At 39.8% G+C, this 9,879-nt stretch overlaps 1 pseudogene; it reads right to left on the reverse strand.

Annotated features, from left to right (window-relative positions):
• Window positions 1-5,955: 5,955 nt before the first annotated feature.
• LOC138002664 (PE-PGRS family protein PE_PGRS47-like) overlaps window positions 5,956-9,879 on the reverse strand; it is a 47,994-nt pseudogene continuing 44,070 nt past the window's right edge.

A 9,879-nucleotide genomic window follows, 5' to 3' on the forward strand; every position in this document is an offset into this window, starting at 1 on the left:
TCCTCGGAGGCAAAATCCTTGCGGGGCAATTAAAAAGTTCACTTACTCCACTGCAATGTTACAGCCAAAAAAGGCAGCTCACGACTGGACATCCATTTCACACAAAAAGCTTAGAAATGCAAAGGTATTAATATAGTGTGGACAGTCACCACAGTAATTATGAATTCGGTTCCAAATTAAGCAACCCTAGCCGTCCAGAATACCGCGTGACAAACAAGACAAACGATTGTTATAACTCAATCTGTTAGAAATTTTGCCGAAAATCACAGGTTCGAGCTTATCAAACCGCTTTTTAATGTCTTATCTGGCCAAAGAGATTCTAAACTGTCCCAAACATTGCTTACAGGTGCATTCGTTGCAGATAATTGTAATGCAATCCAATAGAAATTGTTCCTTTAATATATAGATTTAGCCAAGTCTAAAAGCGGAACTCCCGTTTCTAACCCAGAAAGCAATATAGTGTATGTAAGTTATTATGCTTCTGCATAAAGTGCAAAATTAATCGTCATGATCATGCTGATCACATCAAAGTCTCTGAAACGTTTAAGATGTTGTCTCGTGACTAAAACGAAATCTGGTTTTATATAATTAAGTATATTGGGACGCTAATAGTCACTGTCTCCTTACAAACAGAGGCACTCAAGACGTTTAGCTTTCTCTAATTTACAATTTCGCAAGGCTCTGGTGACCAATAACAGAATGAATAATAAATGATTAACAAACTAGTTTATTATATTTCGGTCACTTTTTGGGTTTTTAATGCCAGAAATATTACGACGAAAAACGGCCGGCGACGGGACATTTCCAGAACATTTCCATTTATGGCATTCGCAACGACGGCCTTTAGTAATCTATCTCATTTTCTTGAAATGATTCTTAGTTTTAATACAGACAAGTCTTTCAGCATTGAAGGGACCAGATGAGTGAGACAGGGCCACTTTGACATTTTGTTTATAGTCCTTCTAGGCAACAAACTTACCTATATTTGGAGCGAGTTCCGAATAAATGTCTTTTTACAAGCTATATTTAATTTATAGATGACGCTCTCTGAGTCGTGGTCCTTTGCTTAAGCTCCCTCTGTAAATCCTGACTGGCAAAATGGCTCATTTCACTGATGGTACACACACACACGATATACCTTATTCCTGAATCCTCTTATTCATTGCTTTTGCCAGATTTAATTTCCTAACCTTTCTGAAGAATGAGTCTTGTTAAGCACTGAAAGGCATCTTGCAATTTTTATTTAAGTTTCAATTTTTAATGTGGGCTGAACACATTGTTAGTACCAAATTAAATGTTTCGCAATTTCTTCATTTTCCGTATTTGCCTAAAAGAAATATTTTCTCTCTTCTTTAAAGACAGTCATTGTTTCACAAGACCAAAGACCTTTTCTCTCTCATACTTATATCAAGAAATCAACACCACAGGCTAAAACTGTCTGTAAAGTCACCCCGAGATTTTTTTTTTAGTGAGAAAAATGTCGTGATGCTAGCGTTCAGACCATCATTGCCCCGTAATTATTGTAGTCCTCGCTAATAGAAATAATTACTTTCGCATAAAAAAAGGGGTCACAATCTGGACTGCATGGTTACCCAGCTCAGGTGAAAAAATGTTTTTGGGCGCACATTGTTGATGAAAACTTCATAAAAAGTATTTGTATTTAGGCAAAAGAGGTTACACAGCTTCCATTGCTATTTAATTCCCTTTAATTTCCATGACACTTTGCGGGCGTTTCTTCACTAAATTACTTAGTTGCCTATTTTGCGACCAGCACTACTCATCACATTGCATTTGCACCGGCAGAGAGGTGTGCAATAGAGATCAAACTTTGCAAATTTGCATCTGGAACATCCTCGCTTACATGACCATTTCATTAAGTTTTGACAAGCCTTTGACACTTCTAGGATGGTCATCCACACTGGCTTCCAATCACTTGCGCCAGCCAGAAGGCCATTACCCAGAGCCTCCAGATTCCATATTAACCCTCTGAGTCAGCCTGGGCCCGTACCTTTTCATTTTTAGAAGCAACTCGCATGGGGTTTTTGCAGGTGTTTTCACAATAGCCAATCGTAAGAGACCTATTGTCGGCTCGTGATTAAATCTCGTGCAGGACACCCAAAACACAAAGGTATTTCAAAATGATGAAAAGATATAACAGTTATAAAAATCAAAAGATATGGGACCGGGTTGACTTGGGGGTATAATACGTATGGAGGTTCCAGCTCCAGCTCCTGCGCCAGCCAAATACAGCGGTAGAACGACCATTCCCTCCAGATTACGTCGGGAAGTGTTTGGAAAGGGTAGTTTAAGGTTGACATGGTGTAACTGTTGATTCAAAGAGGGTTGTTCTCTCTGAATAAGAATAGCCTGTTTTATCTTGAATTGAAAACTGGTGGAGGCGTGATCTAAAACACTAAAACAATCTGCTGAATACGAGGCATGACAATGTTTAGAATTCTGCAGATGTTTGAAAATGTGAGAGGCTCTATCACTGGTTAAATGCTCCTTCACACGCGTGGAAAAATGCCGGACCGTATGCCGGACCGTATGCCGGACCATATGCATACGATTTTTCATGTGCATTTTCTATTTATTATAACTTCAGCTTACATTGCTTTGTATTCTACTGAGGATGGCGGAAGTTTCCGTGGAAACATGTTTTACAAACTCAAAGGCTTCGTCTTCTTTTCTTTATTGTTACTTGTCTGCTACTATCAAGACCATTTAATTTTTCTTCCTCTTTAACTTCCAATTCCTCTGTACTATTATTTCTTCTTTTTAAGGTCCTGTGACTGTTTCGTAATGTCGTTAATCATTCATATTATACCTCGCCTCAATAGCAATTAAGTATCCCCTTGAGCTTTTTGCTAGCAGCTGAAATTCATGTAATTCGATGGCCATAAGACGAATATCTCTATCCACCCCTGATGAGGAAAACCTGTAAAGCACCGCAGCACTATCTCCCTCATCACAGCAAATGCACTAATCAGTGACACTAGCTTTGTGTTTGATGAATGGTCTGGTACAGAGCAATTCTTTCTCAGAAAACCCGCTACCTCTTTGTTGGGCCTTATTTAGTTTGGATAGGCTAAATTTCAAGTGGCATAATTAATTCCATTTAGCTTGATGACCACTGACTTACAAAATCGTCAACCGAAGTAGTTTCTAGTGTCGAACTTTAGCTGTTCAGGCAGTCTATTGAGAGACTTAAAGCGCTTTCAATTTGACAGAACTGACCGGCAAGACTGGAAATCTGGAAGGGCTTACTCTACAACGCTTTCAATTTACCACACTTAGCTTTGAGGATGATTATACTCCTCGAGAAGGATGCGAGGGATTATCATGCAAATGTTCCGTCGAATAGTTGCATTTTCCTTGCAAACTGACAGGTCTGGCTTGCCAGTTCTGGGAAAAGTAAAAGAATACCTTAAACTCTGCCAGATTGTCCAGAAGGTACAATACTTTAACATCGGAGTGGAATGTACGGGTATTGAGAGGACATCGTAAAGAGTAACTAATGAGACAAAAAGAATTAATACGTGGAGGTAAATTTCAGACGTCTGGCCAACTTTCTGAGTAAGTTTGTGATTTTGCTTGTGTACTTAACGTGCTTGTACGTAGTGACATGTGGAGGCCGTCATCTCGGGTAACCGAGTGAAGATCGGGCACGACCTTGATTTATTAATAGTCGAATTTCGTATTTCATGAAAACTAATAGGGCTACGTTTTGGTGAAGTAAGGAGATCATTTGAGGAAGAAATTAAGGGGAAAAATTAAAGTTTTCACTTTATACCACAGGACACCCACCGCGCAATGTTTTTTCCAAAATGACTCGCTCGGTAAAACCCCACTCAGACGAGGTCAAACTGGGCACTGGTCGTAATATTGATAAATATGCCCCGATGGACAGTCACGCAAATTTTGATGCTTTTTGTCCGTTCTGTATAGATTTTGTCATCTGCCTACCTGATTACTAGTAGAAGAAAAGGAAACTGTGCACGGACCTCCTCGATGTTCTGTCACGCATGCGCGACGTCACGCCAACGCAACGTCACTTCCACTCTTCCGCCACTGAGCAAGCGTTAAAATTCAATTTGGTTGTGGCGGGTTTTTAACCGGTTAAGAGTTAAACTATTTGTCCAAAGTTCTGGACGCCATCAAGGAGATCAGTGCAGAGGCTTCCTTTCCTTTTCGTCAGGAAGGGAGATCAAGGAAACCTCTGCCATGCAGAGTTATGGTTTATAGAGGAGCTCAGGTGCGCGAAACGCGCCAGCGCGGAGCACTATGAGTAAGGTTTTTCTGAAAATCTATACATGCGAGAAATTTGACGTCACGTCTGTCCGTACGTCCGTCCGCCCGTACAGACTGTCGGGGTGGAGGTGGGGAGGCAGGACAGCCATGGGAACGGGAGTGTTCGGGCAATTTTCCATGGCGGGAAATCGGCGTTGCATTTGGCAACCCTAGTTTTTCTGGCGGGAAATCATATCAAGGACGAGCAACAAGAAAAATAGCAGGAAAGAGTACGGGAGAGGAGGCGATGAAATTTGAGAAATTTAAGCCAAGCCAATCCTCGAGAGAAGCCGAGGAAGGAGAAGAAGAGAAAATCAACTTAAAGCTGAGAGAAATAGAGCGAGAGACAAAACACTTATTTACAACGGTTAGCTTTCAGGTAAGGTTAATGTTTTCCTTCTTTAATAATAAGCTTATATGCCTCGCTGCCTTACGCATTTTGGAAAACTTGACTTCCGCAAGTCAAGTCAAATCAATTTTTACTGAAACTCTCGCAAATACGATAAACAGTCGGGAAAATAACAGAACAAATTATACGACCAATTACACAGAAAAAAAAAAAAGAAAAGAAAAGAAAACTACATAAAGTACAAAATAGAGGGTCTATGTGGGGGAATAGCTTTCACGGCTAACGGCAAAAAAAAAGCCTTTTAACGGCTAATGGTTTTTTTTTTCTGTCACGGTTAACTTACATGGAAAAGAAAGAAACGTCCCTCCTTGAAAATGAAACTTTTCCGTTTTTGCTTTTTGGGGTTCTCTGTTTTAGTTAGTAGGGTCTTAGTACACATATTGAATAGAATAAGTCATTGGTCATCAGAATGTGACTTACATTTTTGTCAAGACCTCCAACTAATAGTCTTCCCCCGCGGCCGTTTTAGTGTCGTCACGTAACGATTCTGCCTCCCTTGTGGGGAGGATCGTTGCGTGACGACACTTTTTAAAATAATTTTTTTTAAAAATCAAATAATGCTTTTAATTTTTTTCCCGGCTAAAGGTTACTTTTTTGTCATTTTCACGCCTAAGGATTAACTTCTGATAATGTTTCTCGGCTAAAGGTGTTAACCCCATCGAGACCCGGCCCTCAATATACCCTGTGAGGTTTGAGACACCCAAGTAGTTTGAAGGGGCACTGTCATGCCAAATTTGCTGTTTTTAGGTCAAAACTGCGCGGGGGTAAATATCTAATTTAATACTTCAGCTCACACGTACAACATTTCTGACAACCCACTGACAAGATATGAAATATATTTATGGTACAAAGAGCTATTCGTATTTAATTTTTGGTGTGTTCCTGCAGACACTGTCAATCCGTATCCATCCTCTCCATCCTTGGCTGAAAACAACAAAAAATAGCTTCAGTGCACTTCAGTGGTCATTGGAAACAAAACTACAGCATTAATTTTCGGCGCAAGGACATCTTTTATTGTTTTGAAGTTTGACTAAATTAGCGTGACACTGCCCCTTTAATGAGCTAATCAAGTAGGTGACCCAAGCGAACTATTTACCTCACCACAATTAATTATCCTTGAATTAAATAAGAACAGCAATATGAGACGAGTTATCTTATTATAGTCCCTAAATTTTTTCATAACTGCAGAGCTTAAAAATTCCGTTAAATGCAAAGTTCTTTAAAAGTAGTACAAACTGCTACACCCATGTTGACTCTTACTGAGACAACTCGAATATTTGCACCAGGCCATCATCATTCAGGTTGCCACCAGATGCACCCGAACAATTCCAGCCACGGCAATATGAACCTCCACCCCCTCCGGCTTGCCATTGGTGAGTGCCGCTTCCTCCACCAGAGTAACCACCTCCACCGCCTGATGCACCGTTATCTTCAGAGCCCCCTCCCCCATGCCACCACCAAACCCCCCAACTGCCCCAGGGGTTGGTCCACCATTGTAACCACTATTCATTGCACCCGCTCGTCCTCCTACCCAACCTTGAGCACGTGACCCACCCCTTTCACCATGACTATTATATGCCCTGGCACACCCCTGCGCTAACCAACCTGCGCCTACTCCCCCATGATAACTAGCACCTGCACTGTTGCACTGACCGGGCTGTCCCCCAGTTCCCCCGATTCTGCTATTAGACGATACTTTCCCTACGCTACTAGAGCCATTATTACCCACCTGACCATCCGAACCGTTATATCCACCAGATGCATCCCCTCCCCCTCCAGCAGCCAGCAAAAGCACATTACTTATTGTATAAACAAAAGTCTCTCCCCCTCCCCCTGTACCAGGGTTGTCCTCCACAGACAACCCTAGTTCAGCGGCAGTCATATTAGTTGATTGCCCTCATTTCACCTCCACAGAATCTCCTCCTCTCTGTCCCACCACAATATTCAGCACTGTCCCTTTATTGAGCGTAAACGTTCCCTCTTTCAAGGCTCCTTTGCCTACGTAGTAAATTCCTGGGCTGTCTCCGTAGTTATACGAGTGGGTTCCTCCTCGAGTGCCGCAGGCTTTGATCATGTAACGACCATTTCTTGGAACAGTGAATTGCTGAATTATGCCAAATCTTCCTTTGGCACCATTTGTTGTTATATTTGAGAAACCTAAAGGACAATTTTAGTGAAGTGATCAGTTGGTGAAGAAGCAATTCACACGTTATTATGCCATGTAAAGTGCTTCGCCGAACATGTGCGAATGTATCCAAAATGTTACGAAGTAATTAATTCACTGAGTGGACGGATTTGGAATAATTGCCTTAAAATAGGATCAACTCTTATGATTTCATCTTTCGTGGTTTCGTCTGTGTCGTTTTTGTAATATTAATTCGCACGCATTATGCAATCGATACGATTCTCAGTCGATGCAGGAAAAAGTCAAAATCACCAGAAAATAGCGTAATAGTAAAGTAACAAACCCCCTTATTGAAAGGTTTAAGATATAACCCCGATGCTCCCCTTTGCCTCAAGTCCACATTCAAGGTAACTGGCCTGCATCCCAGAGCTTGTGCATTCGATCTTAGTTTATCCCAGAAACAAATCCGGTAAGCGCACATTTGCTTATTGTACCGCAACTCTCTTTAATTGCCTCGAAGCTAATCTTAAACAGCTGGCTTTTCAATCATTTTCTACCATTTTCTTTTCATCATGGCTAAGTTAATCCTCATTTTTTAGTCTAGTTTCTAACAATGTTAATCATCGTGAAGAATTAATGTGCTATAACGTTAGTTTCCTCCTACGTTTTCTTTTTTACTTTTTATATTCACTTTTTTGCATGTATGTTAACTTTCCTTATGCTATTATATTATCTTGCATCGTGCTTGGATTTACGCTTTTAATTTAGACCTAGTGCTCTACCCAAGAAAACGAACACGATTTGCCTTTGGAAACTGGCCAAAAGTGGTCCTGACAGCTATTTAGGAACTCTTACCAGTACAGGTTTTTCCATATCCAGCGTATCCAACTTCACACAAACACACAAAAGATCCTTCGGTATTCTTGCATTTTGTGTTGACGTGACATGGTGAAGGCGATGAACTGCATTCGTTAAAATCTTCAACAAAAATACAAGCTCATTTAGCATAGGGGAAGTTGATCACTCGCTCTCTAGTTTTTACGAGAAATATTAAGTTTACATTTGCTGTTTTATCCTGGTCTTAATGCTACTTGGTGGACCCTTTTCGTGGAGGCAGTGTGGCCCATATATAGGTTAAGGCGCTTGCCTTGAGATAGAGAGATCCCGGGTTCATTCTATCCTGGAAATCCCTAGTTCAACTTCTCGGCTGTACTTGTAAATCGGGAGAAATTCAATTTCAGCTTTGCGTTCGAGGTAGACCTCCAGGAACAATCCATGTTATCAGTGTATGTTAATTTGTTTGACCTTATTATCTCACTAGCTTGGCTCGTTTGGGTCAAGAATCAATATTAATAAGTTAGTCAGAGGAGAATGTGAAACTGTTACAGTGGGTGCTGTGGAGAGACAGCAATTAAATACATTGGATATAATAATAATAATAATAATAATAATAATAATAATATAATAATAATAATAATAATAAATATTTACAATTTTAAACTATATACCGACATTATTTACAAATTTTAAAAACTAAATTATATGTTAACGATAGAAAACTATTTACGATATGTGAATAATTTATAAATTGGGAAAAGACAATTAAGCATTATTAAAGAGAAAGTTAATCAAAAAAAAGAAAAAAAAAGCTAACTCATAATAGTAATAATATTAATTTAAAATGATGATCTAAACCAATTGGTCTAAAAACGTATTGTACATAAAAAGTCTTATGTATCAAAGAGAAAAATCAGTCAGGCGAAAGCATAAAACATTCGTTAATAAATTATTATGTCAGTCCAGCAAGTCCCTTCTCTATCTCTAAGTCATTCTCCTGTATATTTGTCTTTCTTCTCCGTGACCTTGTTCCCCTCAAACAAACTAGGGCAGTCCGCAGGATGGCGAAGGACACTTTCGTTCGAATCCATGCGATTGTTGTTGCATAGTCCTCCTGCTTCTTTGAAGAGATAAGCACGGTAATAACAATAACAATAACAATAACAATAACAATAACAATAACAATAACAATAACAATAACAATAACAATAACAATAACAATAACAGTAACAGTAACAGTAACAGTAACAGTAACAGTAACAATAACAATAACAATAACAATAACAATAGTAATAATGTTTCTTATAATAATTTAATTCTTAAAAACGCATAATACAGAACGTGTCTATGCTTTTTACATGAAATACGAAGTAAAGCTATATATGTTGTGGTCAAAGGTTGAGGGAGAACGGCGCGTTCGAGAACCTTGGATACAAATGGGAGATTAGATAGACAGGCCTGTAGTTGCCAAGGGCATTCGGATCAAGATTAGGCTTTTTGATGATTGGTGTGACCAGGGCAGACTTAAAAGCATTAGGAATATATCCAGACGCTAATGAACTGTTGATGATCTCCAAGATGGTTGGGAGCAGAACATCAATGCATTCTTTAAGGAAGTATAGGATCGAGGGTGCAGGATTTAGAAGGAGACTTAACAATGATAGAACGAATTTCATCCGAGTTTAACAAAATAAACTCAGTCAATCGTTCAGGGCAATCCAATTCAGGAGGGTGGGTTAAAAGCCCACAGTCAGTAATTGAAGGAGAGTTCCCGAGTTTATCAACTTTGGTCTTGAAATAGTTGGCAAAAGTAGACAAAAGAAGATTTTTGTCGATGTTTGTAGGAAGGATCTGAGGCCTCTTAGCACTAACCAGCTTGTCGACTTCCTCAAACATAGCTTTCTGATCAAGGGTTTCAGCTTGTTATTGTGATAAGAAGTTCTAGCGTCAGTAAGGAGACGATGATATATAGCAAAGTGATGGCGATATAACTGACGATCACCTTCTAAGACGGCAGAGTGCCATTTACGTTCGAGACGGCGCTAGCGAGCGTGAGGAGGAAGGGTAACATAACGCCTACGCTGAGGAGCATGTAAGTCCAAAAGATCACGAAGAACGGTAAGATACTAAAGAGCTGATTAGACATAGGATTAGCCACTAAAGATGAAAAAGCTATTGATTCTTTGAAATGATCAATATTAATGCTACGTAGATTACG

Source organism: Montipora foliosa, chromosome 5 (genome assembly GCF_036669935.1).
Source record: "Montipora foliosa isolate CH-2021 chromosome 5, ASM3666993v2, whole genome shotgun sequence".
In the NCBI taxonomy this organism is placed as follows: Eukaryota; Metazoa; Cnidaria; class Anthozoa; order Scleractinia; family Acroporidae; genus Montipora; species Montipora foliosa.